The 16128-nt window shown below is 40.7% G+C and overlaps 1 long non-coding RNA gene across 4 annotated transcripts in view; it reads left to right on the top strand.

Annotated features, from left to right (window-relative positions):
* Positions 1 to 202: 202 nt before the first annotated feature.
* LOC310765439 overlaps positions 203 to 16128 on the top strand; it is a 126125-nt gene continuing 110199 nt past the window's right edge. For all 4 annotated transcript variants that reach the window (XR_014549578.1, XR_014549579.1, XR_014549580.1 and 1 more), the window contains exon 1: positions 203 to 363. This is a non-coding gene — a long non-coding RNA (uncharacterized lncRNA). The remainder of the gene's footprint in view (positions 364 to 16128) is intronic.

The following is a 16128-nucleotide window of genomic DNA, read 5'->3' as shown; positions in this document are numbered from 1 at the left end:
ACATTGGATGCAATAGAGTATTTCAGATGCAAAAGAATCTCCAGGTTAAACTCAGTCATAAACCAACCCCAGGAACTCTTGACAAAGTGAAGAAGCAAGTGTGATTATTCCTGGCATGCATACCTGAGAGGGTTCACATCTTGTAAAGTAAAATTATTATTATTTTATTATTTATTATTATTATGTGTGCTGAGGTTAAGCAGCTTGCCTCAAGTCATGTTTTTGGCAGAAGTAGTAGTTTAACCCAGAGTCTTCCTGGTTCACTAAATAACCCTAGTACTAATTTACAATAGTAAAATCAGGGCTTTTTTCCACCTCTCAGGTGGGCGCCATTGCCATTCTAAGAGAACGAGGGTGGTGTTTGTGGTGAGTTGCGGCGCCTCTTTTTCTAGAAAAATAGCACTGAGCAAAATTCTATATGAGTAAACAAGTCTGTTTAAAGCTTCGTGGCGATGTGTGTGGGGGATTAAACGCAGTGTGGCTGATATCTTTTAAGAGAGTTTAATGGATTCCCTAATGGTTGAGAAGGAACTGTAATTGGGGGGCCTATCTAGTAGTTGATTTCTGGATCTTGTCACGCCAGGTAAGTAGACTGATTTTTATAGCCTATACAGTATTCCCGAGGGGAGCAAATTCTGAAGAAAAGGGTTCCAGGCGACTGAGCGTGTTCCATTTGGTTCACTTTGCTGGAATTACTGTGAACCAGTAACTGAAATCTACTCTAATGAAAAAGCTTTAGGGGCTCACTTCGCAGCTACCAGAACTGAAGGCGCTGTGGAGAATAGAAGATGGAAGTCAAAGAAACCAAAACAGCTTTCCTTAAGCTTTCTTTCTGAATCAGTAACTTGCTTGTTTTTTTCTGTTTTAATGCATTGTGTGTTTGTCTCTGTAAAATCATAGGCAATATAAAAATAGTGGGGTTTGGTTTTTTTGGTGATATTCTCATCCTAAGTCCGAGGAAGAAAATTGATTATTAAAGGCCTCCACTGTCTCTTTATCAGAGAGAGAACAAACGTAAGCAGTGCAATGCTTAAAACGAGGAGAAGGCAGAAAGTAGGTCCCCCATTAAAAGTCTTCCCTCACCTTCGAAGTGTCCCTATTTTCAAGGATTTACAGAAGCCATCCAGGTTTTTTATTTGATCCCGGAATGTCCTGCTTTTCCTTAGGATGTCCCTGTTTTCATCACAGAAATGTTGGAGGGTATGCTTTTCAACATTTACATGCAGCCGCTGGGAGAGATCATCAGGAGGTTTGGGCTGGGTGTTCATCAGTATGCGGATGATACCCAGGCTTTACCTCTCTTTTAAATCAGAACCAGTGAAGGCGGTGAAGGTCCTGTGTGAGTGTCTGGAGGCGGTTGGAGGATGGATGGCGGCTAACAGATTGAGGTTGAATCCTGACAAGACAGAAGTACTGTTTTTGGGGGACAGGAGGCGGGCAGGTGTGGAGGATTCCCTGGTCCTGAATGGAGTAACTGTGCCCCTGAAGGACCAGGTGTGCAGCCTGGGAGTCATTTTGGACTCACAGCTGTCCATGGAGGCACAGGTCAATTCTGTATCCAGGGCAGCTGTTTACCAGCTCCATCTGGTACGTAGGCTGAGACCCTATCTGCCTGCGGACTGTCTCGCCAGAGTGGTGCATGCTCTGGTTATCTCCCTCTTGGACTACTGCAATGCACTCTACGTGGGGCTACCTTTGAAGGTGACTCGGAAACTACAACTAATCCAGAATGCGGCAGCTAGACTGGTGACTGGGGGCGGCCGCCGAGACCATATAACACCGGTCTTGAAAGACCTACATTGGCTCCCAGTACGTTTCCTAGCACAATTCAAAGTGCTGGTGTTGACCTTTAAAGCCCTAAACGGCCTCGGTCCAGTATACCTGAAGGAGCGTCTCCACCCCCATCATTCTGCCCGGACGCTGAGGTCCAACGCCGAGGGCCTTCTGGCGGTTCCCTCATTGCGAGAAGCAAAGCTACAGGGAACCAGGCAGAGGGCCTTCTCGGTAGTGGCGCCCGCCCTGTGGAACACCCTTCCAGCAGATGTCAAAGCGATAAACAACTACCTGACATTCAGAAGACATCTTAAGGCAGCCCTGTTCAGGGAAGTTTCTAACGTGTGATATTTTACTGTATTTTTGGTTTCTATGGAAGCCGCCCAGAGTGGCTGGGGAGGCCTAGCCAGATGGGCGGGGTATAAATAATAAATTATTATTATTATTATTATTATTATTATTATTATTATTATTATGGAGTTATGCAACCAAGCCAAGGAGATAAGTAAACTATACAACCAGGCATCTGAAAACAGCCCTGTATAGGGGAAGTTTAGTTTTTAAAAAAACGTTTGTTGCTTTATTATGTTTTATATATATTAGAAGCCACCCAGAGTGACTGGGGCAACCCAGTCAGATGGGCGGGGTATAAATAATAAAAGTATTATTACCATCATTATTATTATTATTATTATTATGGAATAGGATATCCCTATTTTCATTGGAGAAATGTTGGAGTGTATGCTGGTGGCCTTAGATAAGCCATAATATTTCCACATTAGCCTTCTGTAAAAAAAAAAAAAATTGGGGGGGGGAGCTGAGACAGTGTAAGTTGTAAGGAACTGGCGCCTTTAGGTGAAGTTTGCTACAAGGACATCATTTTATTTTATTTTTCCCTGCGTGTCATCAAAATTAAGCAGGAGTTCATAGATGCATTATTCGCCTTTCAGCCTCTGGTTTTTTTTTACATTTATTAATGTGTAATTGTTTTGGTCTTCTCATTCTTGGCATGATCTGTCTGCTTTGAAGCATCTCGTGCAAATAGTTTCCCTGTTAACATATCTGAGCTTTTGATGTTTATTTGGGTAATCTGTTTAACAGAAAGAGCTGTATTTTTTCCCATCTGAAGAAAGCAGAATCTACCTGTTATTTCCCCCCTCCTCCTGTTCTTGCATCTATTTTTAACACCTTAAAAACATGCTAAGTAGGAAACTGGAAGGATCAAACAAAAGTCACTTCATGGGAAAATAACAGTGTTAATAGAAAACTAGGAACAATCCAGATATAGCAGGTGTTAAGGTTGCTCACTGGGCCTTATCTTTCTCCCCATTTGAGCATGCTCATTATTGTTGTAATATTGATCATACACTTGTTTTAACAGTGTTTATATCGTGTTTGTGAGGGATAGGCAATACATGGTTGGCAGGCCTCAGAACAATTCCATGGAGCCAGCACACTTATTTGAAACTGAAAATCTTCACTTAACGAAAGGGAGTGTGCAGTCCTGATGTATTCACAAATGTGATGGCAAAGCTCAATAATATATATATTTTTAAAAATCATATATATATATATCTATATATATACCTAAATTAGAATCAGAGTATTGCAGAACAAGTGAAATAGCTACATTTCAACCCCTGCCATGTACATGAGAATGATGTATATGTTATGTTAATTTAAAGCCACCAAATGAACAGAATTAATACACTTCACAAACATTTTGACTATTGTAATTTACACAGGTGTTTGATTTGCAAAACCCCACCGTCAAAAACTCTTACTCACGCCAAATACATCTTCTTATCTCTTTAAAAATGGATTTGTTAGTCTTTACCAGCTCTTAATGTGAACTTTGTGGCTGTTATCTTGTTTTTTACCCAAACAATCTTTTGGCAAGTCGTTATTAAAGGGTATTCCTCCACCTGGCTCCAAGAAACAAAACAAAAAAATGGAGTATATATAGCCCCCACAACTTTCAAGCATGAGTGATAGTCCTTAATTTGGAAATAGGTGGTGGCTATGAGCTTTCCATAGCCCTCACCACACTGCTTCCTGATTTACTTGAAGTTCTAGTAGCCTCCCAGAGCACATTCTCTGCTCAGGCCACAGTTTCTCCCCTCTAACACCACCATGGTTTCTACACACATGACTTCCTGCTTGGCTGCCTGGTTTGCCTATGTGTGTGTTTGTATGATGAGTACACCAGCCAGCTGGCCATATTTTTCATCAGGGTGGCTGCAGCTGCAGCAATTGCTGTGTGGGGCGTGGCAGAAGGCAAAAATTGATGGTTTTCCTGTTGCAGCAAAGAATTTCTTCCCTTCTCTAAGCACTAGGTTGATCAGCAAATGTAGGTTTGTGAACTCAGGCCAGGGAGGTCTCCTCAGCAGCAACAGCCTTGATAACCTCCTGCCAATTTGAAAATGGCACCGGAAGTTATTGTAAATGAGAAGATGATCATGAAGCATGTAAGTTCCTTTTCCCATTTCCTGCAAAATGTACAAAACAGGCTTCTGAGATCTTTGTAAATTTGCTGCATTAGTAAAACTGGGATTGGGCTCCAGGGTCTATATCAAGTAGAGCCATGGATCCTAGGCGTGCTTGCATGGGAGTAAACTGCACTGTATTCAGTAGGACTTCAGTATCCAAAGGTTCACACCCTAACCTACATTTCAGCCAGTTTAATCCATTTTAAAAATAAAAACTGATGAAATAAAAATGAATACAGTACAATATGCACCATGTCTTTTGTTCAAGGCTAGACTCCCAAGCTATGTGGAATCAAAGATTCCTCTCTGTTACACAAAAGAAGGGGGTCATCTCAGAGGAAGTCAGTGTTAGAAATAAAGGTGGCCACAAAACTGCAACAATTTATAATATAGCCATATTTTAAGACATTTGAAAAAGGTAATAAATAATAAATTTAATAGCCACCTGTGAAAGAATAGGGCTTTCAGCCATTTTGTGTTTGGTTTTTGGTTGCATAACTTGGGTTGTGTAAAACAGTTGCTTTTTGCTTTAGGGTGTTTTGTACAATTTGGTCTGATGCCTTGTTATTCATTCAGCACTTTTAATGCCACACCAGTATTGAGAGTAGGTTGAGCCAAGTCCAGATGATTAGAAGACTGACTAGCAGAGACAGCCTGATAAAAATAAAGATGCCCATTTAAGAAGAATGAGGGGTTTGGTCTGTCTAATGTTGTTCCCTCTCTTCCTACGCATGGTGCAGGCTGCAGCACATAATCTCTGCTTTTGTGATCTTGATATTGTTTTATTATTATCTTTGTGCTCCATCCAAGGGTTTCTGGGCAGTATACATGAGACTATTCTTTTTGTCCTATACTGGGAGGTAGATTACAATGAGAAGCACTATAGTTAGTTCAAAGTGAACGAATAAGCCTCATGGCTGAATGGAGATTTGAATCAAGAACCCCCAGTCCAAGTCCAATACTCTGACCATTGCACCACAGTGTCTTTCACTAGTTTTACTTTGCACCAGCTTTTCCAGATGATCAAACAAAATTTGAAGCTTTTATGTTACTCTACACTACATGCAATTTCTGCAGGTGTTGTATTTCCATAACAGAGCAGTAGAGATCATGGACTGAATGTAGGCTTGCTGTTTCACGAATGTAAGGACCCTTTTGATATGTGGAAGCGAGTTAGGTTCTAAGGAGGTTCCCATGACACAGAATGGACGCTCCCCAGTGCCACCTCCCACACTGTCTTGGAGGACTCCCCAACCCTAGTTTAGAGCAAATATTTTTTTGCGGAGGGGGGCTTGGGAAGCATCTGGTTTGTAAGGTTCCAATTATATGGGCAAATCTGTCTTATTCCTGAAATAGAAATTCATTTTTGTGTCTTCTGAGTAGTTACATAGAAAGGAATATATCTTACAGATTCAAGAGAATGGAGGGGAAAGTGAAAATAAGAAATATATATATGAGATGCCTTTGATGCAGGAGGTGATGGGGAGGTGTGCAAACAGCCATTGTTTCTGTACCTGAGAATTCCTCTATTGATAGAATAAAAAGAAAATTGCAGAGTAGTTCCGTGAATCTTCCAGGGCTCCAAAGGACTGAAGGGCTTCTCTCTAAATAAAGTGCTCCCTGCATTTCCTCCCTGGCTCTTTGAATATAAAATTTGATCAAGGGAAAAAAATGAACGTAATAGAAATCAGTTCTCATTTGCTGCTTTATTCATTTAATAAAATGGGCTGTTTGTGAATGGGCTTCCTTTGAAATGAACTATTTCCATGGTAAATGGGTGAGCATTTGAATAGACTGGAAGTGTGGAGAGATAGATAATGCTACTTGCAATGATGCCTATGATAGATGATGGCACATGTCAAATTTTAAATAAATTTAGTGCTCCTGAAATGTGCTAGATTGCCAGTGACTGAAATTACTCTATTTACCAAGCATGAACCATATAACTGCAGCAGTGCCTGGTTTTCCATGCCGACTTGTTTGCTGCTGTTGAATAAGGCAATGCAGAAGTGAAAGCAAACACGCTGCAAAGGAAGCTGTCTTATGTCGAGCCAGACCACTGGTTCATTGCGCTCAGTATTCTCTTTGCTGATTGGCAGTGGCTCTCCAAGGTTTCCCAACCCTACCATACATTGAATCTAGGACCTTTTCCATGGAAAGCTCTTTAATGCTAAGCATTGTCCCTTCGCCTTTCTGAAGTAATATTCACTGAACATAGTGGTATTTATTGACTTCAAAGTCACGCCAACACTAACTTGCAAGCCAATTGCTGTTTATCATCTCTGGCAGCCATCAAGGAGCTTCATATACCTTCTTGAAAATCCTTCCAAGGTCATTGTCCTGAGTTGGTAGCACCTTCAGAGATGTTGAATAAAGGGGCAATCAGGATTGGAGCTATGCTGTGCCCCCCCAATGCCACAGTCTTTGTGAAAATCCCCTCCCACAGCTATTTGACCCCATTGGAAGACACTCATTTCCAGTGTGAGAAATGACAACTTCAGTTGAGTGATATTCATTGAGACTGCAGTGTGTGTGTGTGTGTGTGTGTGTGTGTGTTTGTGGTGTAAATCCCACTATTCTCACATACCACAGTCTCACTGCTGCTTTCCTGACCCTGCTGTTTATAAAAGTTAAAAACGAGATGTTAATTGTAAAAATGCAATCAACATCATGCCCATATTGGTCCTCAGAAACAGCTGGAAACCTGTAAAGCCCTCACACTCTTTTATACCTGAGCACTATATGTGCAATTAGCAAATGATCTTAAGAACTGGATGTGATCAGCCTCTTTTTGTATTCTCTGGGCCATGACAACTTAAGTAGGTTATACGTTGCTCTTGCTTCCAAGATAGTGAAGAAAACAAACATAGCAACAGAGTGAACGATAGAGAAAGGGATTGTGTATATAATTCTGATGGCTGAAATACACACCCCTGGTAACTTTGAATTTATTAAGTGTGTGGATAATTGGTTGTTTTTACAAGTTTAATTGTTTTAATAGTGGTGGTTTGCAACTCCTGGGCCCCTTTGGGATAGAAATTTAATAAATAAAATGCTTGCTTATTATGAATCAAATTGAAATTAGGGATTAGGCATGTGAAAAATCTTGATTTTATAAGAATTAAATCCTAACTGTCCCCCACCACTAATGGGGCTTTGCAGAGTGGTGGAACAACTGGTACATTCATTGCCTAGCCCAGGCATAGGCAAGCTCCGTCCTCCAGCTGTTTTGGGACTACAACTCCCATCATTCCTAGCTAACAGAACCAGTGGTCAGGCATGATGGGAGGTGTAGTCCCAAAATATCTGGAGGGCCGAATTTGCCTATGCCTGGCCTAGCCAATTATAGTTCCTGTGAGGAGACAGGACAATTGTGACATCTCCAGACTGGTGCACTAGTTGAGTTCGATCTGTGCCCAATGCCAGCTGCCAATGGCTGTGAGATTGGCTTTGGATACAACAGATCGGAGGCCAGCACAGCCTCTTCCTTTCTCTTTGGGGCTTTTTGCTGGGTTTCCCCCAATGAGGATATCAACAGCAGGCCTCCTGGCTATTTGGTGGCCAGCAGGAGGCTGACTCACTTGTCAGAGCTGAGCTGAGGGACACCTCCACTCAATCTAAGCCTCACATAGCTCAGCCTAAGCAGGATTTGGATTGCCCTTTAAATCTATTACCCCAGCCTTGAGCAGTCGATAGTTGCAGAAAATCCTTCTGTCTGTTCAGAGTCTAGTTGTTTTCGTTTAAGCAGCCATTCCTTCAGTATAATTAATTGTCTGCATCAACTAAAGGCACTGGGTGTCACTTGTGTGCATTTTGTTTAATAGGTTTTTATGGTCAGCCCTGCACAGTGTAAGGAAGCATTTTGCTGCATGCAGGAAGGGGTTGAAATGTCACAAGGAGGAAACCACTCACAGTGGAAGGTTTTATGGTTGTGATTTTATCTTTGAGGTCAGTGGGACTTACTCCCAGGTAAGCGAATTAGGAAGATTTGCAGCCTTGTGGACTTGGATGTTTTTGGCTTTGGGTATGCGTGTGGCAGTGCTGCTGTATCTCGAGTTTCATAGTCTTAAAACTTAACCACTTAAAGTTCTCCCTCCTCTCCGCTCATTGCAGGGATGACAACAGCATCACTAGAATGCTGACACAATAAATGCACGGGTAGCAGGTTTAACAAAAAAATATAAATGTATTACGGAAGCCACACAGCTGTTTTGGCACACCACAACAGTTTAACAAAACTGCAGCATTTGATCTGAACTCTGCTTTTAATAGACTTCTGCACTGGCCCTTATGGGTACTACCAATTTGTTTCTTTGGAGGGCATCTGAAGCCCATCAGATGTTAATAGTGTTCAGTCACAGCTGAGGTAGGCTGGCTATGAACCAATGATCCAGAGGCAAAAAGCTTCTGTGGCCCATCACCAATCTCCCTGAGCCACCCAGTCTCCTGCAGTCCACTCATCTTTCTGGTCTCATAGCTCTCATAAGTTAATCTTTCTTCTCCTGTGTCTAATGTGATAATCTTTCTTCTCCTACATATCTGCCTTTGACTTCCTTGACAGTAAGGCTGACAAACACCCTCAGTAGTCCCCCCCCCCTTTGTTGCACAGAAGTATTAGTCAGGAGTACAGTTTGAAGTAAAATGGATATCTAAAAATAAAAAGACATGTGCAGGAACCGTTTTCACGTGTTCAGCTGAATGCCGAAGGCACACGCTGATGCTCAAGTGTGGCTAATGAGAGTGGTTCCACCCTCCTCGTTCATTCATTGAATTCATGAGGAGTTTTGTGAATAAGGCTTATATTTTTTAGAGTTCTGTGGAGTTTTTAATATAGTTTTCTTTTGTTAGTTATGGTATATAACTGAATTGAATTATGATTATCAGTTGGATTGTTTTGAAAAATTATTCTTATACCATACTATGTACAGAATGGTACCTTGGTTTAAGAACAGCTTAGTTTATGAACAACTTGGATTAAGAACGCTGCAAACCCAGAAGTAGGTGTTTTGGTTTGTGAACTTTGCCTTGGAAGCAGAACATGTTTCACTTCCTGTTGAGTGTGTTCCTTTTGTAAATTGAGTCCCTCGCTGTTATGGGAAAGCACACCTTGGTTTAAGAACGGATTTCTTGAATTGATTAAGTCTGTAAACCAAGTTACCACTGTACTGCTTTTATTGCTGCTATTACCAGTTTTTGTTGAAACATTTTTTTATTTGGATGAATTATTATAATAGTTGATTTTGAGTGGTTGTCATGAACTGAATTACTAAATTTATTTGAAATGCTGATGTTGGTGTTTGTTACAGATTGCTGTTTGTTACTGAAGTTCTTCCTTCATTTTTTTCTTTCTTATCCATATCTCAATAATCCTCTCTGCTTCTGATCAACATGTGAGAAATGGTTATTGATCAATCAATTTCTGTACCACCTTTCAACAGTCAAATCACACTTTCAGCCATGGTGCCCCATTGGAGGAATTCCCTTCCCAAGGAAGCTTGTCTGGCACAGACTCGCATTATATTTTAGGCATCAGGCAAAGTATCCTATAATTGTATCCTATCCTTTAGTGTATAATCTCAGGGTGGTTTACCATACATCACAACACATAAAAAAAAAACCAAGTAACATTTGCACGATTGTATAACGCCTCAAAATCCAGAGAGCAGCTCCCTTCGTTTAACAACATTCTGAAATACAGATTCCTGCTATTCCTTAAAGACCAAGCTTCCATCGGGGGCATTTTTACCTCTCACCTTTTCTCATTTTGAGAAAATTCTTATTTAACATCACCTTGGCTTGAACGAAAGACAGCTAAAATGCTACTCTCATCCTTGAGCTGTGACAGGCGCAGCATCACAAGGAGAAAACCATTTGCAGCCATCCTTACTGACACTGAAACATCACATGCAATGGCCTGGTTTGAATATTTCGCTCCTGGGACAACAGCTAGCCTTAGTGTCATGACTGGATGATGTGTTTGGGGACAGGATGTTCCTGCTGGTTCAGAAGGTTCAGAGCCTGGTCCTTTGTCACTATTCCATGCACTAAGGCATGGAAGTGAAAGTAGCAAAGTTCTCTTCCCTTAATGCACTGACTGCTAGTGCTGTTCTTAACCTTTTCTCCGATTGCTTCCAGATTGATCTGTTTATTGAGTGTTACTCCTGAGTTGTTTGCACAAAATTTGCATGGATTTTATATTATACCACTGTCAAGTGGTAGTTATCCCACACTCTAAAATACATTTCTCCATTACTTTTTCCTTTTACTGTAAAAAGTCATTTTTTAAAAAAGCACATTGAGTGCTGTAGTGCTGTTTATCACAATGCACCACTTTCTTGGGGTTGGTTATGAAGGTGCACTTTATTGCATGAGGGGCATATATTGGCATCTACCTGAATGGGTGAAAGATACGCTCTAAAGTGCTAACAGACTGAAAGTAACCACTGGAAGTGACTAGTTTGCATACGTGCCTCTTCTCTGCAGATATTTACTCCTATTCATCCATGGTGGGGCACAACACTGGAGGGTGGCATTCTCCCCCACATAATTATTAATTGCCAGGAGTGACTGCTCAAATATGGCTACTGTGGTTCTGAAAAGTCTGAAAATGGGACAGTATTATATCTAGCTGTCAAAACCTGTCCTATAAAGTTCACATCACAATAGAGGCCAGCACTCTAGCATATGGCAAGAAAGAGATGTACAAATAAGTTGTCATATTTTTCTTGTAATCAGCGTATCTTGGACCATGGATGACATGGATTAAAAGTTTCTAGAATGGGATAATGACTCTGGGAGGCATAGCATTCTACTCAGTTAGCTAATGAAAATCTGATATTCCATTTCTTCTTTTCTCTGTTGCATTACAGCACTTGATTTATCTGTTCAGGAACAGTTTACCACTTATCTTTACAGTTTGTAATACTGCCGTAGGGAATAAACATTTTATTTCTGCAAACAATCCCCAGAAATAGATTTTTTGTTGTTACTGTTACTGAAAGCAGTTTGTTTTTAATAATACACATTGAATTTTAGAGCCTGATTCCTTATGGAACCATAAAATGCAAGCCAATCTCAGCATCTGACTTCCTCTCTTTGTCAACTTTTTACCAGATGTGCTGGATTGTCTGCATGATCAGCTTCTGAAAACAAAGTACAGTGTTAAGAACATAAAAAATTGGATTGCTAGTGCATTGAGCCCAACACCCTGTGGCAAGCCAGATGCTGTCATAAGTTTTTAAGAATGGTATGATGGAAAAAGCCACTATTTTATCCCTAGCATGTGTTATTCAAGGTACACTGCCTTTGAACATGGAGTCTCCATTTTGGGGCTGTTATGTTACAGGCTTGTAGAAGTACATTGGGAATTTGATGAAAAATTATGTTGTCTTTGTAGAGAGGAGTGATAGATGTTGCTTATTATCTATTGCTGTTAGTTATTAGTAACATGTAAAAGGAGGTGAGAACTCCCACAATGGTCTGGATTCGAATTCAGGTTTCCCAGTTTAGCATTCCCAACAATTAATAATTTTGGTTTCTTGTGTAGTGAGAAAGTACATTAATTCTACATGAAGGTCTAACACTTCACAGAATCACAGAATTGTAGAGTTAGAACGGACCTGAAGTGTCATCTAGTCCAACCACCTGCAATGCAGCAATCACAGCTAAAGAATCCCTGACAGATGACCAGCCAACCTCTGTTTACAAAACCTTCATTGAAGGAGAATCCACCACCTTCCAAGGCAGTCTGTTCCACTGTTGAACAGTTCTTACCACCAGAAAGTTCTTCCTGATGTTTAGTAAGAATCTCATTCCTTGCCTTTAAAGGTATACACTGGAGATGTAGCTACCCCTTCATATCAGCTTTCTGCTCTAGTATTTACAAGAGTAGAAGGGAACATCCGCCAAACAGCTGGAATGGTGCAGTGCCAGAGGTTACTTTGCTAACTCTACAGCCTTCCATAGCCCTTGCCTCTAGTGTGAACTGGCCAGAAATCAACAAGTGATTGGTGTACATGCTCTTACTTAGCATTACAACAGCTAAATGTAGATGCAAAAGACCGCTGTGTAGATTTGCTCTGTGTGTTTTCCGTTCTGCAACAGAGGAAAAGCTTGGGGTCAAGGAAGAGGGTGCAGGGAATGTTTCACTCCGCAGTTCTTCTGCATTTTTAACTGGAAGTAAAATCTCATTGCCATGGGTCTTACTTCCAAGCACTTATGCGCAAGACCTCAGCCTTAAAGCAATAATATCCCAGCAGTGTTGAATTTTATGGCTTCTAAAAATCCAATGGCTTTATATTTATTTTTATATCTCCACCTCCTGCAAAACTTCTTTCTTTTGTCCTCATTGATCATTTCAGCTGCTGATCCATCTCTTCTTCTTCATCCTTTTTCCAGTAGCCACTCTTGCTGCTGCCAGGATTACTGCTTCTGTGGCCTAAACTGACCATAATTGGATACAGGTTACTGACTGCTTTGGATTGCAGGTTGCTAAAGTGTGTCACTGCTTTGTTGGCATCCTTCTGAACAAATTGATCCTAACTTGTCCAACATAACACGTATTGCCCTTTGCTCTCCTTGCCTCTTACATTTCCCTACAAAACACCTCTACTTTGATGACCTTGCATATCCCCTTCCTTTTTCCCCACTAATTTCCTTTTTGTCTCTGCCTTACACTTCAAGCTTAATACTCTCATTTTTAAGGCCTTGTAGAATTGATTGCTGCCTACAAAGTGGTGCTTGTTCCTAGTTGCATGATATGCTTCTCTCCCATTCTTTTCAACGTAACATCTTCTTTGTATCCGCCTCCTTCCTTTCCCGTGGCATTTTCCCTCTCTGTGTTGTCTGTCCTTGAGTCTTCTTCTATCCCAACCTTTCTGTCTGCCTCGTGGGAGGCTAGATGGAAAACTTTGAACAATCTAGTTCTAATATAGATGTCTTAATGGACCGACAAAGGATATATTCTGGTTGTGCATAGACTTGGTAATTTAGCACTCGGTTGCATTGCATATGAGACTCAGAGCAGCCAGATACTGTAGAGAAGTGAAGGATGGTGCGGAGGCATGTAAATGAATAATAATTCCACTGTTCCACGTACTTTAAACTCTGGCTGTTTAACTATTAATATTCTAGGTTTATATGATAAGATAAATTGGTACCACTTAGAATACGTAATGGGCTTACTTGAGGTGTTTACTGCTGGGACCTAGGATTTAGAATGCATTTTAGGTTCACTTCCAAGGTTTAAAGGGCCTCAGATGCACACTTCTCTTGAAATTAAGATTATTTGTGGGGTTTGATTTTTGTTCCCCATACTTGGTATCCCTTTCCAGTTGTAATAATGTTATCAGTGCATGTATTTAGAAAGATTATTTTGCAGCATTTGGCTGTAAGGACCTTTGTGATTTACTGGAAGGTTCTGCTAATTCATTTACATACAAAATGAGATTATTTGTTACCACATTTAAACTTTTTAAACAGTCATTAGTATTACTTTGTGCTGCACTTATAAAGGAACAGAAGAAAAGTTGAACTACAGAAGGCAACCTTGTTTAAACCGCAAGCCTCTCTTTGTGTCGAGGAAGACACTGGCTTTCAGTAAACTCGTAGTACTAAGGAGAGATCAGAGGATCCTTTAATCCAGATCTGTTCCTTTATGCAGAGTAATAATGCTCCTTCCCTTGTCTTCTATCCCATCTGACTGTCTTGAATCTGACAGCACTGAATGTGTGGGCATAACAGTCTTAGATGTGCCCAAGCCTGGATGATTTAGTCAATATTCCAGATGAAATTTGAGATGATCCTAGAAGAAATCCAGGAATCGGATGCTTGATATGGGCCCCAGTACTTGGGATTTTATGGATTTATGCATTAAGGACATGATGCCTGCTTGTGAATTGACCTCCGGTAGTGTTGAAGTGCAGGATGTACATGTGAGGAGGGGAGATATGGTCTTGTTTCCCACCATATGTAGGGGAGTGGTGCTGGGGGAAAGCTAAGATTTAATCCAACCCAGAGGCATCTATATGTGGGGATGAGGAAGACAGACAGCAGTGGTTTGGAAAGCTTTTACTATAGCCGTGGTGAAACATGCAGGCCGCTTTTCTTTTTAAAACCTGTTCAGCCAGGTGATTGGATGCAATAAAAATGTGCAAAAATACCTTCGGCTGCTTTATTGTCCTCCCCCCCAAATAATGACCTTTTTATTTGATTTCTGCCAAATTGAAAAGGAAAGTATTACAAAATGGTTTACAGATTGTATTCATTGCAGGTAAGATTGAAATGAGTATACCCTAGAGGGTTGGAAATGTAGTGCCTGAGGAGCTGAATTTCCTTTAATGTTGGTGTGTTTAGAAAAACGATTTAATTCTTGTGGGGAATCTGTTTTGAACGTTATTCAAGATACTACTTGTGGTTGGCTCCAGATGAAATTTCACTTACTATGTAAGCAGTATTTTGGATGTGGAACTATTTGTATTAACTTTCAGCTGCTGTGATCCATTTTGTCAGTTAGTGTTTCTGGGGGGTGGGGGGTGGCGGGTGGGACAGGATAAAATTATACTAAACAAAGGATGAATTTGTTAATCCCTATTTGTTAACTCTTAATTAAGCAGGGATTGAAGAATAAAATGTGAAGTTTTCTGGGTCCTAGGCCGTGCCATGAACACATGAATTGTAAGAGTATAAAATGTCACTGACAAAATGAACTGACAAATTTAAGTGCAACTTTGTGAAGGAAAGGAAAGACTTTGTAATTATTCAGTTTTGAGAGATATTGGAGTGGAGTGATTTAGGATGGGCTTTCATAGGAAACCCAAGTTAAAATGCCCCTCCCTCCACCATTTATTTATTTATTTATATGATTGATTGATTGATTGATTGATATATTGTCCTTCATCATAAGCCCTCAGGGCAGTTCACAGAACCATAAAGCTCCATCAGTGGTCACTTTCCCCTTACAAGATTCACGTGAGCAGAAAATTACAGAATTCCCTATAAACTGCCCTGAGTTCCAGATGCAACTGTGATGAATTTGTTGGAATCTGTCTGTCTCAAGAAACAATGGAGTGCAAAGGTGTAAGAGACAATGGAGGTGAAGTCAAACTGCTGACTGCAGAGACCAATTCTGTCCACTGTTGTACAGTGACCGCATTTGCATGTCATATTAAACCATAGTTTAGTGGAACATGAGCAAGCAAAAAGCAAGCCACAGCAAGCCTTAGGTTTGTGCACTCCCATGGGAAGATGAGCTCAGAAAGTGGATAGAGAGAAGCTTTTCTCCCTATTTTATAACCCAGGGCCATCTAGTGAGGTTGGCTGTTGGAACTTTCAAGACACACAAAGGAAGGTACTTCTTTACACCACACATAGTTCATAGAATCTTAAAAGTTGGAAGGGACCCAAGTAAGCGCTGTTTAACAGTGGAACAGTTTCCCTTGGGAGGTTGTGGACTCTCCTTCCTTGGAGGTTTTTAAGCATAGGTTGGGTGGCCATCTGTCATGGATGCTTTCGCTGGGATTCCTGCATTTCAGGGGGTTGTACTAGATGACCCTTTGGGTCCCTTCCAACTCTTCAATTATATGATTTTATGAAAACAAATACAATAATCCCCACATTTGAATGCAGCCAAAGTCCAACCGCTTATGCTTTCTGGAAGTACTGTAAGATGTCCTAATACGGGTTCTATTTTAGCAGCCAGAGTTTAGCAGGTTTGTGACACACACACACACACACACACACACCGGTTAATGCCCCTATTCACATGTGAATATTGACAATCCCATTTGAATTTTTATGAGTGTCTGAAAACTCAATAGCGCTGATGAATGTTGCCTTCACCCAAATGTAATCATGAGCATTAACTCAA

This window comes from Podarcis filfolensis (genome assembly GCF_964270895.1).
Source record: "Podarcis filfolensis genome assembly, chromosome: 6".
Classification (NCBI taxonomy): domain Eukaryota; kingdom Metazoa; phylum Chordata; class Lepidosauria; order Squamata; family Lacertidae; genus Podarcis; species Podarcis filfolensis.
Note: the sequence above shows the minus strand (reverse complement) of the source record. Positions and strands in the feature narration are given on the sequence as shown.